Source organism: Tenrec ecaudatus, chromosome 13 (genome assembly GCF_050624435.1).
Source record: "Tenrec ecaudatus isolate mTenEca1 chromosome 13, mTenEca1.hap1, whole genome shotgun sequence".
In the NCBI taxonomy this organism is placed as follows: domain Eukaryota; kingdom Metazoa; phylum Chordata; class Mammalia; order Afrosoricida; family Tenrecidae; genus Tenrec; species Tenrec ecaudatus.
The window spans coordinates 97614995-97640500 of NC_134542.1; the positions used below are offsets into that span (position 1 = coordinate 97614995).

General features: G+C 40.2%; 1 protein-coding gene across 11 annotated transcripts in view; it reads left to right on the forward strand.

The window, feature by feature from the left end:
* The window catches only part of QTMAN (queuosine-tRNA mannosyltransferase), a 459649-nt gene that overhangs the window by 91458 nt on the left and 342685 nt on the right, over positions 1-25506 (forward strand). The window contains exon 3 of one of the 11 annotated variants that reach the window (XM_075529859.1): positions 21732-21787. The exons of the other annotated variants lie outside the window; for them this stretch is intronic. The gene's annotated coding sequence lies outside the window, so the exon portion shown is untranslated. The remainder of the gene's footprint in view (positions 1-21731; positions 21788-25506) is intronic. 11 annotated transcript variants of the gene reach the window in all.

The window sequence follows — 25506 nt, forward strand, 5'->3', positions numbered from 1 at the left end:
ATTAAGAATGCACATAAATCAGGAATATAGGAGTTTATTATGACTATCAAACTTATGTATTATATAGGTTACATACACACTGTGCCATTAAATACCTGGCAGCACAATTACTTTGTATGCAAGATACCATGATTTTTTGTACAGAGCTGTTGCATTTGCTTCCTCTGGGTCAGCGGTTGTTCTTAACTCACAGTGGTCACCCAATTTGTAACAGTAGTGAAGTTACAGTTATGAAATAGCAATGAAGATAATGTTATGGTTGGGGTCACCATAACATGAGGAACTCTCTGAAAGGGTCACGGCCTTCAGAAGGTTGGGAACCACTGCGGTAGGTGCTTCCACTAGAACCCATTCTCTGATTAGGTTTCTGACCTCTGACATCACTTAGAGGACGATGGATGCATGTGGTCAAATGTTGTCTGAACAGATGTTAGACAGTCCGTACCACAAAAAGACATTTGTTTGTCATCGAGATTCGTAGCTGTCAAGAAATGAAAATTTGAAATACCACAAAGGTAATCTACTTATCATATTGTTATGCAGCATTATAAGGAATGTTTATTTACTAGAACGGGAACATTATTTTAATAATGAGCAATTCACTCATCCACCCCAAGGATACTATGTGTTGCCTGTAGAAGTTAGGAAACATAACTTAGTTATTCAAATGCTTTAGTTGGGATATTTGAATTAAGTGTAATCAGAAGCTTAGATCGCTATGGGGCTAACTCATCTCTGTCTCTCTCTTTTGCCCTTCACTTGTAGTAACATTTAATTTCCATGTGTTGTACCACTTATATATGTCTTTTGGGAGATTTTGAAAAACTTTAGTCTTGTTTCTCCTGTGGAGGTATCAAAACTCCTAAGACGCTTTCTTGAGATAAAGTTTGTCCCCTTTCAATCATTAAATGTGCTTTGCTTTTATCTGTGAATTTCACCTTCAGTTTATGGGCAATGACTTTTCGATGTGTCAGGGAATTTTGATTAACTCCTTGCAGTCTGGTGCTAGTCCCACCCTTGTGCTAAAACTGCATTCTGAAGGTCACTGCTGACCACATTCTAGCCAAGTGTAGCTTTTTCCTCCTCTCCCCTCAGTTCTCAAGCTCATTGGCATGAGAATGCCACACACCCCTGGCTTTCAATTGCACCAACACTGTCCTTTAGAGTTTTACTTTAAACACGGTTGCCCACTCTTCCAGTAATACCTGTCCCTTGGAGTTTTACTCTAAATTCTCTGTTGCCCACTCTTCCAGTAATACCTGTCTCCTCTCTGTGGGATGGGCTTTGCCCTTGACCTTTTCTGGGTATTCACTTCCTGTATTTTGCATCTTAAAACTGAAGTTCTTTCTGCTTTGCAGTTTTTGGCTCAGATGAATTATTTCCCAGAGCTCTCACTTTGATGGCTACTGAGGCTGCGTTTGGAACTCCTTGTGAAGTCATTGCTGTCGCTCCAACGTTAGTCCTTCTCTTTGACCTGCTTTGGCATAGTTTGCCCTTTCACCTCAGAACACACCCTTCTCGAATCAGCTCCTTCACTCCTCCTCCAAGCTTCTGGTAAAGCAGCATTCTCTTCAGATCCTGCGATTTTTTATTTGCTGTCGATTACACTAGAGGGCCACTTTGATTTGGAACTCAAATTATCAGCAGTGACAATGCTGCTTCCTGCCAAGGTCTAATGCCCTTGATACTTCCTTGGAAATATTTCTTTAACATGTCCTCAATTTGATTCCTTTATTTCTTCCTATGTATCTTATAGTTTGTGAAACACTTTCCTATATTTTTTTGTACATCGATTTTGGGGGGGATTTTAAGTAGGCACCACAGTTTTGTGGAATAAGATAAGAAGAGGAGAGTTTACTTTCACGTCATGAAATTTGCACTAAGAAGTGACTTGCTTGCTACCCCATTGCTAGCCAAGGAAAGCACCTGCACAAAAGCCAAGGCGAAGAAATTAAGCAAAGGCGGTTTATGAAGGGTTGCTGTTGGGTCCCACTCATAACCCTCCATACAGAGGGGCATAAGCAGTGGCCTCTCCTCCGCCATCTCCCCATTGTCGCTAGCTGAGCCTCATGTGACAGCCTCTGTCAGTCCATCTGGTTGAGCACCTTCTTCTTTTCACGGAGCCCCTCTTTTTCCAGCGTGATGTTCTTCTCCAAAGCCTGGGCCTTCCTGATCACAGGTCCAAAGATGGCGATAAAGAAGTTGTACCATCCTTGCTTCCAAGGAACATTCTGACTGTGCTTCAGCCAAACAGAGTTGTTCTTTTTTCTCTCAGTACACTACGCGATACACTAGGTATTCGTTACCAATACCACATTTCAAAGGAATCAACGACCTTCCTTGTTCATTGTTCAGCTTTCCCATGCATATGATGCATGGCTTAGGTAAGATGCACCTTAGTCCTCAAAATGACATCTTTGCTTTTTAATACTTTGAAGAGGTCTTCTACAGCAGATTTGCTCAATGCAATATGTCATTTGATTTCCCCACTACTTTTCTCATGGCATTGATTATGGATTGAAGTAAAATGAAATCCCTGGCAACTTTCTTCTAATGTCTTTTTCCTGATACTGCTTGTTTAGTCCAGTTACCTATCACTGACACTGTTATACTTCAGGATAAAACTTGAAATATTCTATATGATAATGAATGTGATATCATTACTATTTAATTTGTTATTCCTGGCATAGGAAACTATGATTTTCAAATTGCTCGTAGGTTTATGTCCAAATCAAGTGAATACTACAATTTTCCATTAAGTGATCCTTCAGCTTCTAGTCTTTTTTCCATAATTCACTTCACTTATGGTGCTAGATTACAGTAGCAATCATATATTGGTATAATTTGTCAGTCATGATAATATAATCAGAATTACTGTGCACTGTAGATCCTATTGTCTCATTTTACAGATAAGGAATCTGAGGTGTAGAGCTGTTAAGTAGATTGCTAGTCATAAGACATCATGGGGAGGGGGGATTTATTACTTCTTTATATAGCCACATTCTGCTATCTTTTACAATCTTGATGTTTTTCCTCTTTTTAAGAACTTCGTAGTAGCTCCATTTAACTACCCAACCCCATTGATATACCATTGTCAACTTTCAAGATCTTTCTTCATAAACTTCGTTTCCATACTCTCCCAACAACCCTCCACAACAAACCCTTGACTCTTGACCTTGTTGGCTTCTCACATATATCGTATCGCAAAAACTCAGTGACATTGAATTATCCTATGTCTCATCTTATGAGCAGTCCTATGAGACAGGGTAGAATTGCCCTTGTGAGTTTCCAAGTCTGTAACTATTTATGGGAGTAGAAAGCCCTATCTTCCTCCCTTGAAGTGAGTGGTGCTTTTAAACTGCACCATTCTGCAGATCTCAGCCCAAGTCATAACCACTATGTCCAAGTTCCCCCCTTTATTACCTTCTCAACCTATGCATTTTATTCTTGTATGGAATTATTTCACCTCAACTTTTAAAACAAATCAACCTGTAGGGCTAGCTCTTTGTCTTCTCTTCATTCTAATATTTATTGAGCTTTTCTCAAAACCGCTGCTATTTCCGAGTCATAGCAACCCTATCGCACAGGGTTGAACTGCTTCTAGGGGCTTCTGACCCTATAAGTCTTTAGGGACTAGAAAGGCTCCTCTTCCTCCTGCAGAGTGAATGGTGGTTTTGAACTGCTTGTCCTGCAGCTAGCAGTCCAGCGTGTAACAACTGTGCTACCACTTATACTACCATAATAGGAATGGTTAGTATGTAGATGAATTCCAGGTTCTTTAGAGAAGCAAAATCAATGATGCTTATATAGGTTTATAAAAAGGGAATTTCTTATCAACAAAATTGGCTCACATAGTTGTAGGAGTCGGTAAATCTAGTTCAGTTCCATTTTGTGGGTCAGATGTTGAGCTAGTGTGGATCTACCTGAACCATTCAACTGCCAGGGGCGATGGACAGGATGCAGGAAACCGCAGGCGGTGATGTCAGCGTATAAGGTGTGTGGCTGGAAGATTCAAATGAATGAAAAATTGGCAGGCAATATAGCAGGCCAGTGATAATTCCCAGGATTGGAAGACAATATGATAGGTCCTTGGTCAGAGATCTATGAGACCGATGCCAGATCAAGGCCAGCAAGAGGAAATGAAGATCTCCAGAGCTTCCATTTAAATATCAAGTAGGCCATACTCTTAAGAAGATGGCATCATTAATTGCTTGGCTCACAGCAGATCTCATCATGGAGTTGATTGATTATTTTATGTTAGATCACCTTATGGGGGAGGCCTGAGCTGCCAAACCGCTGGGAATGCTTTCCCAGCTAAGTTGACTCAAAACATAACTGTCAATGTCAGGAGCCATACTGTAATCACCTGTAGTCGTTAGGTTTGTTGTGCCAACTAGGCCTCCATAGGAACCTGTGGGTGGAGTTTAATCAGGTAGCAGCTTGGCTGGAGGGCAACTGAGTTATGTGCTATTTGAGGCCAGCATCTCTTCTCTCTTTCTCCCTAGTGATTGGACCAGTGTGCTGCTGTTTGAGCTAATGTTGGGCTAATGTGCTGCACTACCTGTTGGTTATGTAGCCTTGCCTTGCTATGTGGCCTGCTGCACTAGCTCCTGCACTACTGACTGTTGCGTGTCCCCCGCTCCCCCCCTCCCTCCTTGCTCTCTGTGGCCTGCAGCCTGCAGCTCAACTCTGTCTGTCATGCCTGAGGGCAGACTCCTCTGTCTGCTTTCTTGATCTTGGACCACCAGACCTTATGAGTTGAAGGACCTCCATAATATTAACTATTCCATGAAAGTGTGTTGAGCTGAGCCCTCTGTACTGCTGTGTGGACTAATTAGCCATTATATTCCTTCTTGATATATATATATATAAAACATAAAATCATAAGTGTCCTGGTTTTGTTTCTCTAGAGAACCCTGCCTAACACATCACTTTTCTGATTTGGGAACACTAGTGAAGGAAGGTGTACATGGCAACATCCAAGAGATTCTAATCTTACTTTAGTGGTTGGGGAAGATGTGAAAGAAGAACTGACGTATTTGAGCTCGCCTTAAAGGAGGAGCTCTCCAAGTGGAGAAAGGAAAGGAAAGGAAAGGGCATTCTGGAAAGGGGAAGTATCACATGATGAGAGGAATGAAATCCCTCCAGTGTTTGCCAGGTATGCAGTCTGAATGTAAAGGTATTTGTTGCAGGGCCCTGTGAAGGAGGGTATTAGTATCAACAGGTCCCAGGTGACTGGCCTTCCCTTGGTAGCGTCACCCCAGTTTGAGGCCCTATTGTTTGATGTTATACTTTCAGGCACTGGATTTACTGGGCTCACTCAAAGTTGGCCTCTTTCAAGGACAGGCACATTTTAACCATGCTCTTAGAAACTTGTACACTCATTTATTTTCATCTCCATATTTTGTGTATGTGTTTGCCAATTTATCAATTTCCAATGAGAAATAAAACTGTCAAACAGATTGGATTCCTTGATTTGGAATTTAGTCCATGTTCTCCCTGTAGGCACACTTCTTGGGAAGCCAAGTTGTTACCATGGAGGTCATTTGATGATTGAGAAACACAGCTGTCACATTGACCCAGCATTTCTGACCAGTGTGCTCCCTCATCTTTCTGGCAAGATTCATGGGAAGCCATGTTGCCAGAGGACCACCCATGGAGCCTGGATAGAACCAGGAGGATTATTTGTTTGAAGTAGTATCTCAGCTGAATTAGTTTGAGGCCATCTTACCCACTAATGGAACGACCTTGCCAAGGAAACCATATTATTCCAGTCAACTCCGTCTCTCCTGGCTTAGCACGGTCATGCCAACATTTGCTTAGGTGGTTTTCTGCTGGCCATGCTGGCCGGCCCCGTCTCTCCTCACCTCTGATGGAGAATCAGAGGAGCCTAAAGAGCTAGGGAGGAAAAGGAATGATCAGATTTGTGTTTTGATCCATATGGTTTTTATTTTAAAATATAATTACGAGAGAAATCTCACTACCTTTATTTTTAGTTATTTGGGACCCAAAGCAGGGAAGAAAGGAAAGTTGAGGTCACATGAAGAGTCTTAAGTGCCATACTAAAGAGTTTGAAGTTCAAAACCCTCCCAATTCAAGTCACTTGCCTGTAAGTTCATTACCGCCCCCAGCCCCTCAAGCCAGGTCTCTTTTCAGCTTTAAGAACTGCCGTTATCTTTATCACAGCATTAGTATCATATTACAGGGCATATGTTCTTAGGCTAACCCCACAATTCCCTCCTTATAGTTGTTGTAAGGCAGGAGAACTCTTTCAGTATTATTATGTGATGTTTCTGTCATAGTGCTTATGTTGTACATATGAATATCTCATACTCATTAATTAATTATCAATTGTCACTTGCCTTTTTTCCCTTTCTCCTCTCTGTCCACTTGCTGGTTTCTTATATTTGTTGCTATGGTTCTTGTTACGTGCCGTCGAGTCGGTTCTGACTCATCGTGACTCTGTGCACAATAGAATGAAACACTGCTCAGACGCGAGGCATTCTCAAAATTGTCTGTATGCCTGAGCCTATTGTTGCAGCCACACTGTCAATCATCTTGTTGAGAGCCTTCCTCTTTTCCCCTGCAGCTCCACTTTATCAAGTGGATGTCCTCCAGGGATCAGTCTCTCCTGGCAATATGTCCATGGGATGTAAGATGAAGTCATGCCATCCTTGCTTCTAACGAGCACCCTGGCCCAATTTCTTCCAAGATAGATTTATGTGTCCTTTTGGCCATCCAAGGACAGTTGCCAGCACCACAATTCGAAGTTCTTCCTTCCATGTTGAACTGTCACATGCATGTCAAGGCATCGAAAATCTGGTTTCCAAAATTTTCTGTATTTTTGGTTTGTATTGTTTTGTTTTTCGTTCATTCATAGTAGAGTATATCTGAGAGGTGGTAGGTCACCCTCTTGACGCTGTGTGTTACATGGTTTTCCATTTTTTGGTATATGAACTCCAGGATTGATGAATCTATAGGAGCAGCAAGTAGAATAAGGGGTTCGGGGGAAGTCTTGTCTAGCCCAGTACACCTTTTCTACAGGGGGAACTGAGATCCAGGAAAGCCCTAATAGAAAGGAATGCGTAGTGGTAGTTGTGGGATTGGACTAGGTGCTTGGTACTCCATGGCACTTACTCCTGAGTCCTTATTTGGTTGAGCCATCTTTTCCTAGAGGCCCTCCAAGGTCACTTGTATCAAAGTCCTGTCTCCAGAACCTCTATATGACTCCTTACGTAAACAGCACTTCTGGAAGAGCCGTGGAAGCAGACAGTTGTGAATATGTTAGGATTTATTGTGTAAGATGAAAAAACCTGAAAGCAACAATGAAAGCAAGCAGACAAGCCAACAACAGGGGATAAAGGAGGGAAGGAAAAACATTCACTTCACAGATACTGTCTGCCTTCCTGCCAGTCAGTGTACCAGGTGCTTTCTGTGCACCCCCTGAACTATTTCAGATCCCAGCATTCCTTCGAGGGGGCTGTTAACATTTTATTGATAAGGAAACTCAGACTTTCAGAGGTGGCACACCTTGTCACTAGCTCTGAGCTGTGAAGCTAGACTCATGTGACGACAAAGACCATGCTCTTTAATTAACTTCACTGTCATACCTGTTGCCGGAATCCTTGAGAACCTCAGCAGCAGGTACCCAGCCCAGCTGACTTCCCTATGAAGAGCACTTCAACTGCCATGCCCCATTGTCTGTGGCAGAAAGCCCCTAGACCATGGAGTTGATGCAGATGTATCGCTACCCTGTAGGGCAGGGTGGAACTGCCCCTGGCTTTCTGAGTACTGTAACTCTGTAGGAGAGGAGAAAGCGTTTTCTTTCTCCCGTGGAACAGTGGGTTTTGAATTGCAGCCGTTGCAGTTAACAGCCCAGCGTGTTAGCTACCCTGGCACCAAAACGCCCTCATTGTCTAGGGCAGCGTTGGTAAGTGGTGGTGTCCTGACTCACTAAATCACCTTACATAGTCTCACCATGGTTTGTGGCTCACATTTGTGACCTTTTTATGTGCGTACTTGTGTCATTGTTCCCATTTCCCTTGGGGAGGGGGTGGGGAGAGCATCATGCTGTAAGCCTACATCTCATCTTGTTTCTACTTTCAGCCCTGATTTCTGTCTTGTTAATGTTCTTTCTTCGCTTTCTCCTTCTGTACTTTTAGTGGAGAGAAAACTGGATAAGTTTTATAAAAGGTACTTGAGTGGATCCGCCTTCCTAAAACATGGGGCAAAAGAGGAAAAAAAGTGATGAATAACCATATTATTTTCTTCCAGCAAAATACTTTTCAAAAAATGGCAAGATATATATAATTTATAACTCAACACACACTATACATATATAATTCATATTTATAAAATCTATGTTTTGGTGTGAAATACTTTTACTTGAACTTTCAAGGAGTGGCCTTAAAATACTTTTGTGTCTTCTTGAGAGCATTCAGCACTGTATAAATTTTAGCATTTCCTTCTGTGCACCTGTCGTGGGCATCATCTTAGAGAACGTGTGCTACTTCTTTGCAAGGTGTGAGTGGAGACTTAGTCAACAAATGTCATTATATAGGCGAGTTTCAAAAGCCAACCAAGGGAAATTATGTCTAACCTTTTCAGAGAGGTGTTATCTGGGCTTTCCCCCATTTCAGAAAAAAAATGCAAATCAGGATGGGTAATCAATGTGCACACTTTCAAATATGTATCTCCTTTTAGGTCTTGCCAGTGATCATTTTTGTTTAGGTACCATGCTTTCTCTTCTGGAAATTTAAAATGTTTCTGGTAAATAGTTTACTATAATCAGATGATTTCCATTGCTTTCCTCATTCAATTAAATTCTTAGGGATTGTTTCTTAAAAAGAGCAATACAATTGTGAGATGAATTAGAGCTGTGGCACTTGATTAGATGTGTTCATAGGGGAAAATATGCTAAGAAGGCATTAGAATTTCCCCTTTCTGCCAGAAAGTCCATTAAGCTGGTAGGCTGTGACAGAAGGAGGTAGCTCAAGGGAATAACCTGAGGTGGAAGGTATTGGATAGCCAGAAAACAAAGCGAGGCAATACTTTTTCCTAGCATGCAGAGTCTGGCCCCTTTTCTACGTGAAATGGCTCACATCTCACACCAGTATGTTGAGATAGCATTTTATTATTTAGGTTTTGCTCTTTGTTTACCTAATGGTTAAAAGAAGACCTTGTTTCTAAAAAACAACAGAAAAAGCAAACACACACACATACACACGCGTGCACACATGGCAAAATACATTAATAGAGAGGGTGTATGCAGTGAGTGTTAAAGTGTTAAACATTTTTCCAATATTACTTGGGTATGTTTATTTGAGATTTTAAATTTCATAAGATCATTCTTAGAACATTCCACTTTTTAACATTTGGTTTCTAACTATCTAGGACAACTTAAGAAAACTGTTTAAGTATGTAATGACACAATGTTCAGGACAGCTTTATACCTATTTCATGTCTTCTATGTAGTGGGCACTAGATAATTACTAGTTAGATAAATAAGTAAATAGATGACTAAAGATATACAGAAATTTTCCATTGTCTGGTAGATGTATGCTTTCTGTAAAATGGATCTCTAATTTCTTTAAATACACTTTTACATTAGAGTATGTGCTCATTATAAAACTTGTAAGCAATTAGGATGAAGAAATGAAAAAATATGTCATCATAACCATTATCATTATTTACAATATCACTTCTGATGTTTTTACCCCTCTCCTGTCTATGTACGCGTACATAAACATGCATGCATACATGCACACACATGTATCTCTATAGATGGCTATAACTGGAGGGCGGAAGACCAATCGTTATTGGCCACTCACCAGCGTCAGTCCCCAGTCACTACTCACCAAGGTAGGAAGTAGAAGTCAGTGTGAGCTATGCTATGCCAATTGACCTCAGTGCCCCCTGAAAGTGCTGTGTTCTTAAAGAGTTGGGTGGTCAGTGTGAGACATTGGTGCCTGTCGAATTATATAAAGGTGGCTTTTGCAACATCATTACCAAATAGCCGTATGCATGGTTGTTTAAGTGTCAATTTTAAAATGCAGTGTTTTATTTCCCTTTAGTTGTCTGTTTTGGTGGATTAGTTGTGCTTGAGCAGCCCAAACCCAGGGTGCTGGCTCATTCTCCAAGAGGTTCCTACCACATCCATAAAAACAGACCCCAAGTCAGAATAAAAGCAACAACAACAACAGAGATCCAGTGGTCCTTCTGAGCCATGCCACTGTGGGTCTCCCTGCTCTGCTGAGATCTGCTTGCGGGCCCATTTCTGGGTGAGCAGAATGAAAAAGACCCAGGTGCTCTGTGGCATATGTCGGCTGGAAAGACAATTCTCTCCTATTAGACTATGTTGCACCTTTATATTCCTGTCCTTTGCGCTTGACGAGAGGAGGTAACATTAAAGGAGACTTGCCTTTTAATCATACACTTGAAAATGGGTTCACTCTAACGACTCAGGGAACACAGACCCTACTTTATCTTCATCCTGCAAAAGAAAAGGAAAAAAAGTCCTTATTTATAGTAACAAGAATCTCTAATATTTAATTTTTTTAAAATTTTGACCTCTTTCTTGATTGGCTGAATTTAATTCTCAGAGTAGTTTTTAAACAAATATCTGTATATTTGTATCTATAACTATATCTAACTTTGTATATGAGTGTGTGTGTTTCTTAAGATAGCTTGTGAATGCTGTATTTCTCCAGCAATTGAATACTGGAGCATTTGTAGATTGCTTTTAAGCTTTATAAGGACCCCTGGTGGTATAGTGAATTATGCATTGAGCTGCTAACCACATGGTCAACAGTTCAAAACCACCAGATGTTCCATAGGAAACAGATGAGGCTCTCTATTTCCAGTTTACAGTTTCAGAAACCCACAGGGCCAGTCTCTTAGGTCAGCTATGAGTCCTTGAGGGTAGCTATGATGTGGAATTGACTTGATGGCAGTGAATTTGATTTTTGGTTTATACAGTATCCCATCTGCCTGGATATCATGTAATTGAGTATCATACCTTTCCCTTAACAATTTGAAGAAATTGCTGTACTAATTCAAGATAATGATTATAGAAATGTTAGTTTTAGGTCAGACTTGGTTTTCCTACCTGTATGCCCATAGAATTCATACTTTTTGTCTTTTCATATTCTGTAACCTCACTAAAATATGTCTCAATATTAGTGGTTTTGTATTAAAAAAACTATTAACTCTTTTGAAACTAGTTTCTCAAAGAGAATTTTATTTTTTAAGTATTTCCATTGTTCCCTCTGCTCAAATATTTTCTTTTTATTCTGTCTCTGTATTCCCCCCACCCCCATTCCATTTTTTCTGTTTTCTTTTGTAGGACTGTCAAGTGTACCTCAGCCATATCTCTTTTATTTTCTATATTTATCATCTTATATTTTGTAGGACAATTTTTCCCCTTTGTCACTTGGCCATGTTCTCCCACCCTCCTCCACCCCTGTTCAATCCCCAGTCATTCTGTTCAAGTTCTATTTTGCTGATTCCTTTTTGGTTCTTGCATATTTTTGAATGGAATAGATTCTGTGGTCAAGCATGTTTTGAAAAAAACTGTAAGGTCAGATGTTTGTCCTGCATGGTAGAGAAAGAGGAGATAGGTGGGGTCCGTCTGTACTTCCCTTTGTATTTGTCATCTCAAACACATCCTCACCCAATCTGTTTCTTTTGCCCAGGGAACAAGTGTCATAGGAGTCTGTGTAGTAAGTGGTCTAGTGATTCTTGCTTCCTCTCTTTCACCACATATGGTAGTCTCACTGTGCTGGAGAACCAAGTCTACAACAATAAAAATGTCTTAATGGCTGTCCTCCTGTGGTGTGGACTTGATTTAGTAAGGAGACTTTTTCTATGTTCTCCTAGGTAAATGTCTAAATGCCAACCAGTTCTCTCTGGGCATTAGGAATGTGCCGATTTCAGGGAAATCTTTTTCCTAAAATGGGTTTTGGCTCTTTGCATTATTCTTCATTTTGATTCCAGATATTACATACTTTGGCAGGTTTTATTTTTTCCTCTCTTATCTCTTAAAAAATAGTTTGTGGTTGTGTTCTTTGTTTCATTGGTAATGAAATATCCATTATTTCTTATTCCTTTTCCTTTTTAGAGTGAGTTTCTGGATGGAGGATGGAGTAACAGTGTCTCCCCTGTGTCATCTTCTTTAGTTCTGGTGCTATCTCTGCTGTTTCTTCTATCATTCCCTTTTGTAAATGTACCTGCCCCTTAAATTAAGCATTTATTATCCCAAATCCTGTCTTCATTCTATTTCATTAAGTGTTGCTTTTGCTTTCTGTGTAGCCTCATCTAATCCCACGCCTTAACCCTTTACTTCTGCCCTAATGATTTTCAGAGTAGCATTCTGGTAGGGACTCCACCTGAAGTCCAGCTGTTTACCAGATACTAATGATGTTGTTGTGTGCCACTGAGTTGTTTCCGACTCATAGTGACTCTCTATGTAGGACAGGGTCAAACGGCCCCATAGGGTTTCCGAGGCGATATCGGTGCTAGAGCAGATTGCTAGTTTTTTCCTACTGTGGAGAGGTTAATGGTTTTGAACTACTAACCTTTTGGTTAACAGCCGGACACTTATATTAACTATTGTGCCACAGTGGTTTCTTCCAGATACCAGTAACATTTAAAACTCACATAGAAAGTGAGATCTAATTAAAAAAAATATGCTTCTATTTATTACTTTACATCATTTCCCCAAGTTATTAAGGGAAACAGTTATAATTTCCTTTCCCTTCTGTAATTGTTTCAAAGTACCCAGAAATGAGCGACTTTTAAGAAGACAAATTTACATTACATGGCGACTAGTAGTCTGAATTCTAGGGTCCATAGGGCCATGTCTCCTCACCCTGCCCACCCCGCCTTACCCACAAGCTCTGCAAGATCCTTTTCCCCTACTGGCCTTCTGGTAGCCCCACGCACCTTTTGGCTTGTAGTGTCACTCTTTGTGACGCTGTGGCTCTTGTCTTCATAAGAACACTACTCAGATGAGATTAGGGTCCAGCCTACTCACTTATGGCCTTATATCAATTTAAATTGATAACATCTTCTAAGACCTCTTACTAGATTTACTTTTTCTAATTTCCAAATGTAATATTTTAAGTATGATTATGAAAATACCTCCACGAATCTTCTAAAATAGTATTATCCATAATGAGCTATTGGGGTCGCTGTTCTTACATGTTTCAAATTGGGTGGGGTCTTTTTGTTTTTGTGTTTTTACATTTAAAAGAAATAGGAGTACAAGAAAAAAAGGAAATTGTTCTAAAATTGATTATAGTAATGATTATACAACTCTTCTGATGTAATTGAACTGTTGAATTGTATGATATGCGGATTATACACTAATAAAACTTTCTTTTCTCTAAAGGAAATGTATTCTTTACCTATCTGAAGTCTTTCAGAGACATCAATATATAAGTAATTTGCTTTGTGAAAGGAACTGTGCTATGTCTTGAAGGATGCTAGTATATACCTGGTGTATCTTTTTGTCAATTTGGAAGAAGGGTCCACCAAGTAATATAAGACAATTTGTGGCAAGTAAAGTAAGTGTGGGTACCAGTGCACTGAGCTCAGTAAGGCATTAATTTGATTGATGATAGTAAACTAATATCATCAAACAGCTAGTATTTAGAATTGTATGTCAGAAATAGAGTAAATTTATACGAAAAGTCCCTGGGTAATTAGAGAGATCATCAAAGCAATCCTTAATGAGTATATTTTTAAGAACTCAATATTATTGAGTTATGATTTATTTGGCAATAAGCTAAACCCATCTTAAGTGTGCAATAGTGTCATGGGTTTTGACAGAAGAATATAGAAACGCCACAATTAAGATTTAGGGCATTTCTCTCATTCCGCAAAATTCCATTGTGCCCTCTGGAAGTTAATTCTCCCAAGATCTCTCCATGCAGTACTTTATTTGCTTTTTGTATTATTAATTAGATCGCATTTTCAAGGATTCTTAAGAGTGTATTTTACTTAACGCAGGAGATATGTTCTGGAAAATTGACAATAAATGGAATTTTGTAAAACATCTGTTTCTCATATTAAAATTTTAGAGATGCTTGGTTGATAGTATTCCTAGCACTAAAAAATCATTTTATTATTAATTTTTATTGACATACAATTTACATATCATGTGATTCAATAGTTTAATCATATTAAGAAGAGTTTTGCACTCATCAGTACAATTGATTTTAGAACATTTTCATCTTTCTGGTAGCCCTAACACTTTCTTATCGTAAGTTTTTCAGCCTTTCCTCCTTTTTAAATACCTAACTCTGCAATGCATGTAAATTAGCCATGATGGTACATGAGTAGCGTATGACTGCTGACCAAAAGAATGAATCTTTGGACCCATCCACTGATCTGTGGGGGAAAAGATTTAGAGGTCTGCTTCTGTAAAGTGTTGGAAACTTATGTAGGCAGTTCTACACTGTCCCTAGGATCTCTCTGAGTCAAACCTGACTGGATGATGGCAATGGGTCTTTTTATATTACGTTGAACATGATATAAAGGGAACTTAGTGCGTTGTTTTGTAAAGCACTGTAACCTTTTGTAATTGAAGTGTTACTTTACCAGTTGTTTATTTGTTTTGTACATGTCAATAAACAGTTTAAGAAGGAGAAGTCTAAAGATTCTCTTCTCTTTGGAATTTAATTCCTCTCTTTCTCCAGACAGTTGTCAGTCAACAGAAAGCTGTCTCGCTTTGTAAGGGAACTTTTGCGGTGGCCCATGACCTCCTGTCTGTACTTCTGGGGATGTCTATTTTCTTTGTCGCTCTTATTAATTCTTTCCATATCTTCTAGGAGCTGCTGTTTGTAATCATCCATAAAGTGAGTTACATTGAATAATTAATCTTTTTTCAATATTTTTTCCTTGAAGGTATTTTCCTTAGAGACTTATATCTTCTAGGCCTCTTTTCTTTCTGGGATTTTCTTGTGCTGTCAATTTAGGAATTCCCTTGGCTTTTTCTTGAATCGGTTGTTTTCTTTCTTCTTGTCTTAGTTCTACCTTTTGTGGCATATATTCTCTAGTAGTTTCTTTTTTTTACATTTTATTAGGGGCTCATACAACTCTTATCACAATCCATATATACACATACATCAATTGTATAAAGCACATCCATACATTCTTTGCCCTAATCATTTTCAAAGCATTTGCTCTCCACTTAAGCCCTTTGCATCAGGTCCTCTTTTTTTGTCCCCTCCCTCCCCGCTCCCCCCTCCCTCATAAGCCCTTGATAATTTATTGATTGTTTTTTTGTCATATCTTGCCCCATCCGGAGTCTCCCTTCCCCCCCCCCCCCTTCTCTGCCGTCCCTCTCCCAGGGAGGAGGTCACATGTGGATCCTTGTAATCAGTTCCCCCTTTCCAACCCACTCACCCTCCACTCTCCCAGCATCGCCCCTCACACCCCTGGTCCTGAAGGTATGATCCACCCTGGATTCCCTGTGCCTCCAGCTCCCATATGCACCAGTGTACAACCTCTGCCCTATTCAGTCCTGCAAGGTAGAATTTGGATCACGATAGTTGGTGGGAGGAAGCATTCAGGATCTGGGGGAAAGCTGTGTTCTTTATCGGTACTACATCGCACCCGACTGACCCATCTCCTCTCCTAAACCCCTCTATGAGGGGATCTCCAGTGGCCGACAAATGGGCCTTGGGTCTCCACTCTGCACTTCCCCCTTCATTCACTATGGTGTGTGTGTGTGTATATATATTTTGCATGATGCCTTATACCTGGTCCCTTTGGCACTTCATGATTGCACAGGCTGGTGTGCTTCTTCCACGTGGGCTTTATTGCTTCTGAGCTAGATGGCCGCTTGTTCACCTTCAAGCCTTTAAGACCCCAGACACTATCTCTTTTGATAGCCGGGCACCATCAGCTTTCTTCGCCACATTCAGTTATGCACCCATTTGTCTTCGGCGATCGTATCATGGAGGTGTGCAGCCAATGATATGATTTTTTGTTCTTTGATGCCTGATAACTGATACCTTTGGGACCACGCGATCACACAGGCTGGTGTGTTCTTCCATGTGGGCTTTGTTGCTTCTGAGCTAGATGACCGCTTGTTTATCTTCAAGCCTTTAAGACCCCAGACACTATCTCTTTTGATAGCCGGGCACCGTCAGCTTTCTTCACCACATTTACTTGTTCACCCGCTTTGGCTTCAACAGTTGTGTCGGGAGGGTGACCATCCTAGAGTTCCAATTTAATAATTAATAAAAGAAAGTATTCATGCATTGAGGGAGTGCTTGAGTAGAGGTTCAAGGTCCTTCTGCCACCTTAATACTAAACCTATAAATATAGACACATGGATCTATTTCCCCATCCATATATATATAATATATATATATATATTTATATTTGCATGTACATGTCTTTGTCTAGACCTCCATAAATGCCCCTTGACTCCTAGCTCTTTCCTCCATCTCCCTTGACTTCTCTAGTAGTTTCTTAAGAGGGTGCCCTCCCTGGTGGCACAATGCTCCAAGCACTCAGCTGTTAAGTGAAAGCTGGACTATTCAAATTTGCAAGCTACTTTGCAGAAGATGAGAGTGTAGTGAAGATTTTAGCTTGTAGAAGAAGACCTTAGCAAAGGGTATCCTATGGGGGTAGTTCTACTCTGCCCTGTAGGGCTGCCATTGATTCATGGCACACACCACCATCACCTTCACCACCACATCACCACCACCACCTACCCCCACCACCATCTCTACCACCGCTACCATCACAACCACCACCACCACTTTCCTAAAAAGGATATGTTCTAGGAAAAACGGTCCCAAGTTCAAATATATTCTATATTAACCCTTTTATTAATCTCCAAACCGGACAAAGAATAGACAAAAGTAATTGTCTTAGAATCAGGGATACTGTCAGCATGAGGTTAATTGATTTCTGTTGACTTACAGTCCTGGAATTCCTTGTATATAATTAGGGGGAAAAAAGCTTATCCAGACATATGATTGGCAACCTATCAATTCATCACTGTTGCAGGCAGGACAACAGAGGTAGGGAAAGGGCCATGATTGGGGTAGGTATACAATTGCAGCTTATAAACGCTTACAAGATTGGCTAACTAGTGGTTGGGATATGACTCATGACCATGCAGCCCTGAATCATAGCCACCAGGACAGAACCCAACGTTTTACATCACACAGGGTAATATATCATGAGGACATGAGGATACACCCAGGCAAGCTACCTAGTCCTTTGCGTAAACCTGAGGGCAAAACTCTCTAGGTTTGCCCCAAACTTGTGTAAGCGTTAGCCCTATTGTTGATTCAATGGTCCAAAAGCATGCAGATAGTGTCTGAAATGATATCGAGACTCACAATGGAGTTAGAGTTCCTCCTGTATTCAGCTTTCCATAAACCAAGTCTAAGGGATTCTTCGGGATTCTAAGGGAGTTATGGTGTAAAGCACATCAATGATGGTGTCTTTGTTTTTAGTGCTGCTATAACAGAAACATCAAAGTGGACAGCTGTAGCAAGCAAGTTTATGTCCTCCCTGTTCAGGAGGGTAGAAGCCTGAACTCAGAGCACTAGCTCTTAGATGGAGGTCTTCTCCTTCTGTTGACTCTAAAAGAAGGGCCTTGTGCCTTCTAAGCTTCTGTGGCTTGGCATTGTCGGCATTTTTCCTTCTTTCCTTTGCTTGTCTACTCTCCTTTACATTTTAAAAGAGATTGATTCAAGACACATCCTACACTAACCCTGTCTCATAAGCATAAAAAAGATAATTATGTAATTATATAATTTCCAAATGGAATTATAACTATAGGCAGAAACTCAAAACCAAAACTCATTGCCATCAAGTCAATTATGACATATCCACTCTCTAGGACAGAGTAGAACTGCCCTGTGGGTTTCTGAGACTGCATCTTTGCAAGAGTAGAAAGCCTCATCGTTCTGTCCTGTCAGAGGCAGTCAGCCACAGGCATTTCTAACCATAGGCATAGAGCTTAGGATTTATAACATATAACAGATGAGGAATATAAAAAAGGGGATTCATTGGGCTGACTGGGCTCAGGTTAGAGCTGAGTGTCTAGTATATTCAGAGCATGAGAGTCTCCAGGCCATGTGAGGAGATTGTGGGACACAGTTGGAACACAGTCGATGGCGGTTTCATAACAAGAGGTTTTGGCAGTCTTGGTCTGGAGCTTTGGTTTTGTTTTGTGGCTCCCATTGCATCCAGCTGCCATTAGTTGTATGACGCCTTCCTGAACTTATGGTAGGTAAAATTAATTGACCTCATGTTTATATTCCTTCAGTTTTGCTCCATGCACACCTCCCTTTCTTTAACAGTTAGTATGCTGACCCCATCGTTATCTAAGTCTTTGGGTGGAGGACTGAGTGAATTAGTTCTGTACTAATGGAATAATGGTAGGTGAGTTCTTTACATTTGCAGTGGTAGGGATGTATTTTATTCTGGATCTAGCCAGATTTGTAAAGGAGAATTGAGGTCATGCTAGTGGAGGGGAGTGGGGGGACATTAAAGAACTAGAGGAAAGGTGTATGTTTCATTGGTGCTATACTGCACCCTGATGGGCTCATCTCTTCCTTGTGATCCTTCTGTAAGGGAATGTCCAATTGTCTACAGATGGGCTTTGGGTTCCCACTCTGCCCTCCCGCTCCTTCACATCGATATGATTTTTTATTCTGGGTCTTTGATGCCTAATAGCTGATCTCATTGACATGTCATTATCACCCAGGCTGGTGTGTTTCTTACATGTGAGCTGGGTTTTGCTTCTCAGCTAGATGGCTGCTTGTTTATCTTCAAGCCTCGAAGACCCCAGGCACTCTATCTATTGATAGCTGGGCACTATCAGCTTTCTTCACCACATTTGCTTATGCACCCATTTTGTCTTCAGCTATTGTGTTGGGAAGGTGAACATCACAGAATGCCGGTTATTAGAACAATGTGTTCTTGTGTTGAGGGAGTACTTGAGTAGAGGTCCAATGTCCCGTCTGCTGCCTTAATACTTACCACATAAGTATATGTGCATAGATCTGTTTCCCTATTGTTATATATAAATATATTTACATATGAACATGCCTGTATTTAGACCTCTATAAATGTCCTTTGCCTCCTAGTTATTTCCTGTATTTACTTTATTTTTCCATGATTATGTTCAGCCTTCATTCAGGTTTCAGTAAACCTCTTGGCGACATTGCCCTTGATCAAGCCCTACCAGGCCTACACCCTCCTCGCCATCAGTTTTGGATCACTTGTTGTTCCCTTATCCCTGGGTTTGTTAACACCCTCCTAGAAGCACTCCTTATAAGATGAGTGTTGTGTATCACTAGATAAACAACACAAATGAAAGTACGGAGAAGATTAAATTTCTTGTCCAACCAGGAAGTAAGTTTTTCTTCCATCTGTATGTCTGTATATTTCTTTCCAAGTATCATAGGAAAGATTGTAAGAAATATTAATACCTTAATTGGCATCACCTCTAAATAATATATCTCACCTTCCTTTTGCCATAGGTGGCCATTTTGTTCACCAATTCCCTGAAATGGATGGGATTGGTTAGCCACTCTGTCAGTCGTTCCCACCCACCAGCGGGTCTGGGGGAGAAAGATGAGGCTACTTGCGCTCATAAACATATGCAGTCTCCGAGCCCCTTAGGGGCAGTTCTGCTTTGTCTCTGTGAGTTGAGATTGACTTGCAGGCAGTGGGGTTCATTGTTTTCATTTGATAGTGGATAATGTCTTAGATCACTTATTCCGGGTTCTTTTGTAAACAATTACATGCTGGTCAGTATACTTTCAAGACTGAAAAAGTTCAACATAAAATATTTTTGGTTGAGTTTTGTTGCCCTCCTTTCTTCTTTCCTGTTTAAAATTTGGGTTATTTCCTTTGAAAACAATTCTTGGTTCTCAAGACAGCACACTATCCTATTTTAATGTGTGTGACAGAATAATTTTTGCATTATTTACTTTTTGTACTGTCTTATACTATGCCTTCACAAGCCATATGAAAAGCAACAGTTATTTCTCCCGTGTGGTAACTCAAAAAGTTGTTTTTCAGCATGTTCCTTCCTGAACACCCAACAGTTTGGTATTCTATCAGATGTTTTGCAGGGAGTCAGCCAGTCTTTACAGTGATTGTCTTCAAGAGGGAATGCATTAGGCATTGTGGCAGCACAGACACCTGTAGAGATCAGCACACCTGCCCTCAAGCAAAAGACAGTAATTAGTTGCTCATATTCCCTTGCAAACTCCCCCAGTGCTGTTGCACATGAAACACAAAGATCACAGCAATGCTGTCTTGAGCTCCGCACTGTTGGAGTTGTTTATGCCCATTCAATTTTTAATGTTCCTATAAGACATTTTGTTGAGAACTCTGAGCCCAAAGGGATTTGCATGCTTGATCAAACCTGTGATGATTTAAATATAGAAATAAAGAGCAACCTTTGGAATTACATCTGACTGTTAACTTCTAGAATAGCATTAGTGAAAACATTAACATGATACTTGAGGCAAAGTTGTGTTTGATCAACCTTCATAACTTTTTCGTGTCTTGACAGCAGGTATAGCTCTAGTAAATTTAAACAAGTTCTTTCATGCTTATAGAGCCAAGTGCATGTGGCTATGTGGATGGCATAGTGTGAATATTTTAAAAGATGGTTTCCTCCCAACCACATTTATTGAAATGGAACCACTCTCAAGTACCAACCTGGTAGTCCCACTACATTGTCACCTAGAGTTTATATTATTAACATATGAGATGGTAAGTCATTAACTCTAGTAAAGTATGTTTAGTAATGTAAAGCATTTGTTGGGCCAAAGAAATTCACCACTAAAATATTTGGGGGTCTTTACATCTCACCATTTTGCTTTTACCATTTTATGTGGCCTACATACCACATGAGAGGTAAAAGTTCAGGTGTCACTAGGAGATATTTCAAGTTGGAAACTTGGGATTTGACCTCTGATTTTCTTTGAAGAAGTTATTAATGAATGATTTCACTCAAGATGCTTGATTGCTTCATTTATTGCAAAATACTGTCATCCCTAATATTGAAATAAATTTAGTTCACATTAATTTTGAGGGAAAAAAAATCTCTCCAGTGCCTCATCTTTCAGAGCTACTCTAGTGGATATATGTGTTTTTTAAATTGGTTACCAGAGACAAATGTGTTTTTTGGAACTGTCAGATTATAGTAGAACTAAAGAAAATGTTATACAGCATGGGACTCCCATTGCCAGAGTTAGAACCCTTAGATGCTAATGAATTCATTGTGCCTCACATTTCCCATGAGCCGGGGATGCTCTATTTGTGGGCTGATGATTATGCTACTAGGATAGACACAATACTCCAGTGATATGCGGAGTATTTTGGCTAGATCATACCTCATTGACTTTCAGAAATTTCACAAAAGTAATTTCAAAGAATGGGTCTGTCTGTAGTGGCCGTCGGAATTCTTAATAACTTCTCGTTAATGTTGCATAAAATATTTAGCAGTTGGCTTCTCACACACCCCTGCTCTATGCACCTTGGGTCGGTGCCCTGTTTATCTTTCTCTCCTTAGTGCCTAGCTTGACGTGGCCAGGCAAAGCTGCTCAGGTGAGCGAATGATTGCATACACTGTGTAACGACTACAAGCAACCGTGAAAACTGTAAAGAGTAGATTGTGTTTAACCTTTCCAATAACAGAAATGACTTTTCTCACTGCGTTTTATTTTTTTCTCCTTCAGTTTTAGTCGCAGGTTGAGTTGTGACCCGACCCCCCACCCAAATATAATCCATATGAGTAAGTAAAAAACATATTGCTATTAGGATTCTTGTTCCTACACGTATGGGTTTGTTCCAAATAAAGCATGTTTAAACTTTTTTTTTTGGCATCAGTGGGTGGCTGCAGACAAGTTCTCTCAATAGCACACTGTGGCAGTCAGCAGCAGTGAGTGGGAGTCTATGTTGGCAAGTCCAATCACAGCCGTGGCTTCTATAGGCCTGCTGGTCCAGTGAAATTCAAGGCAGAGACATCTGCTTGGAAGGTTAGAGGGCATTTGTGGGACTCCAAAGGGTTCCTTTTCATCGATTTTCCTGAAGGACAGCGGGTGATCATGGAGGCTTATGAGGAAGAAGTGACTAAGAAAGTGCACAGATGAGACCGCTACAGAAGGGGTCTGCGTACTTTAATGGGGAATATATCAGGAAGCGATTGCTTCACATTTCGATATTTCTATTTGCGATTGGTTTCTATGATGTTGTAGCAATCCTTTTTGACTTACGATTATGACTTGGCGTTAACATCACTTTTTAACTATCAATGCATCAAAACTACACAGTGGACAAAGCAATATGACTGCTAAAGTTGAATACTCTTCACCCTAAATTCGAGTACGAACCCATTTAGGTGACTTGGCTTTTGTTTTCTACTCTTGCCATTAGTGGCTTCTCTCCCTGCCCAGGCAAGCTTTCTCATTCCCTGTTTCAGAGCAAGCCAGCTTCTGCCCGCATTCAGCTTCTTGGTCTGGGATTCCCAGTCTTGTAATCTCCTGGAGTCCTTCTGCTCTTGACTAACCCGTTTAGAGCCCAATCATATGAATTCCTGTGTTTTTCAAAATGTGTGTCACTTCCCCTAGCTCATGAATTTATTCCCGTGACTTAAAAATGGGGGAGAAATGCCTTTCCTTACTGGCATATGGCAGAATACTAAGTACTTTGTAGTTCCACAGTTAATACGGTCACACTTGTTTATTCCTAACGTTATAATTGGAAGATAAGCTTCCTTTCTTCCAAAGAAAAGGAAAAAGAAAGATGGACTGACTAGCAGTCATATTTTGGGGGTGTAAGAAAAATACAATGTTTCTGGAAATTGAAAAACTTAATTTTAGATCCTGATTCTGCTTCTTAACTTTGCACTCTTCGATGTGTGTCTAATAACTTTTGGGTATACAATGGCTAACATCTACTTGGCAAACTTGATTTATGTACCTGACAGAATTATGTAATGTATGTAAATAAATTATGTAATGTAAGTAAACCACATACTTGCACATTCTCGGGAGCATTGTAGATGCTTAACAGATAGTAGCTAACTCGGTTATCTTCTGTGTAAGCAAATTTGGTTTAGAGAACTCACCAAGGGTCATTTACTGAATGAATGGTGGAGACCCAGGTTCTTTTTACTCTAAAACAGTGGTTTCTCCAGCCTTAGGATATACCATAATCGCTCAAAGGGCTTGTTAAAATACAGCTGGCTGGTGTCACCCTCAAGATATTTTGATTCAGTAGGACTGGGACTTGCCATTTCTCACAAGTGCTGGCCCTGGTGAGAACCAGTGCCCCAGGGATGCTTCTCTTCCTACCCTTCACGTTACAATCATCTGGGAGCTTCTCAAGTGTGTAGATGAAACTGGCATCAGTTGGCCAAGTTGTCTTACTCTTACTATCACGCTCTCCCACACCCCCACCCCTTTCTTCTCTTACCTCCTGTCCTCGCCCACTCCCGCTCCAGGTGATTTTAATATTCTGTGGTGCGGAGAAACCCAGCTCTGCCTACAAGCAAGCTCTTTGCAGTTTTCCATTAGAATTGGGTAAAGTGAAACAGCTGGCCCTGAATGCCTCCTGCATGCTCAGCGAAGCAAGGATGCTGTAGTGTGTGTGTGTTTGCCCTGTGATGCTTTAAAATAGTAACTTCAGCCCATTAAAAAAAAATCTGTTTGTGACTGCTTGCTTTTTTCCATAATTTCACCCTCATGTCTTGAATGCCATCTTCAGTTTCTGGTGTGGTTGTAGTTAGTGTTTGGAATTTGGCAGAAGTAGCTATTTAGTAATAGTTGACCTAAAGACAACTAAAAGAAGGGATAACTCTAAAAACCAATTACTCTGGCTTCTTTCCGATTAGGAGTGTGTTCTTTTTTAGTAGGTGCTACTGAATACCTTAATGTTTGTTTTAGGGCACCTAATTTTTGGATAGAGCTCCTCGGCGGTGCAAACGGGTAAAGGCTTGCCTATTAGTGGAAAGGTTGATGTTTCAAATCCACCCAGAAGCTCACTGAAAGAAAGATCTACAGTCTGCTTCCAGAAGGTCACAGCCAAAAAGATCTTAAAGAATTCCAACCACTAGTTGGAATTCACTTGACCACAACTATCAACAATAGCAATAGAACCTCAGCGCTCACTGCCAATGAGTCAGTTCTGACTCATATCAGCTCTGTAGTGCAAAAACCTGCTCCTTCAGGTTTCTAAAGCTGATAGATTTTATGGGGACGAAAAGTCTCGTCTTTCTTCCTAGGAGTGGCTGGTAGGTTTGAACTACTGACTTTGTAGTTACCAGCCCAACTACACCACCTGGGCTCCTTAACAATTGACAGCAGTTTTTGGTCAAAACAGATGATGATTAATTGTACAGCTTTTAGTCCATAAAATAGAACTGCTAGTAGATCAGTTGGTACAAGTAGTAGTTTCTTCTGTTAAATGATTCAGTTGGTGAATATATATAAACTAAGGCATGAAGTCGTTTACTAGATAAGAGTGGGCAAAATACCATATAATTTCATTAACCTTTAAGCAATGAAATTATAAACCTCTATGCAAATGATTAAGGTTATCATTTCCTATCACCTCTTTTTGATATCTACAGACTGTTAATTCTTCTCTGTCCTGCTGAGTCTTATTAAAACTTCTGACTGATGTATTTTTATTAAAAGGTTTAGAATTTACCAATTTAAAACATTTGCTTCACACTATCACCTCTAATTTAACCAGGCCATTAAACATAGTAGTTTGCAAAGGGAAAAAAGTCAATAGCTGTTTCTTAAAAAAAAAGAAAAAAAGAAAAGAAAATGAATTTTAAACTGCTTAGAGGTGAGTCAACACTATACACCACTAGGCCTTTTGATAGTTGATTTGTTCCTTTAGTATGCAAATTTTAGGTTTACAAAGATCTAGTGCTTTTATTTAAGAAATATGCCTGGAGGCTAGATTGGTAGGCTTTAGGGAGATATCTAGTTTGGTGTGAAATAAATAGTTGTTAAAGGATCACATGAATTGAGTCCCAGAAGATGAAGGAAAGAGCAGAGGAAGACAGACTGAAGACAACTGACTGTACTTAATTTCATTTGACTAAAAATATACTGCATTAAAAATGAAGGCAATGAAAGATGATAACACCTAGCAAATGAGTGGGAATAAGCCATTTATTGTCGATTTGGGGGGCGGGGGGGAATCCTGATATGAAAGAAGCTTAAAGGAAAACGCTTAAGAAGGACATCCCTGCCCAGACAAGCTTGGCTCTCCTCCCCTGAAAAAGCTAGCCCTTTGAGAGCTTTGCAACTTTGAGAGGAAGGCTAACTCTTCTTTGGAATAGTTCATCAAGTCAGCACATCTCACATTTGGATCATTAGGGAGATGACATTGAGAAAGAAAAGATTCAGAGTAGTAGCATTAGGTTGAAAATAATTAAATTGTTAAGAATTTTAGCTTTGGAGATGTGTTTTTGTGTCACTGCATTTTTAAAACCTC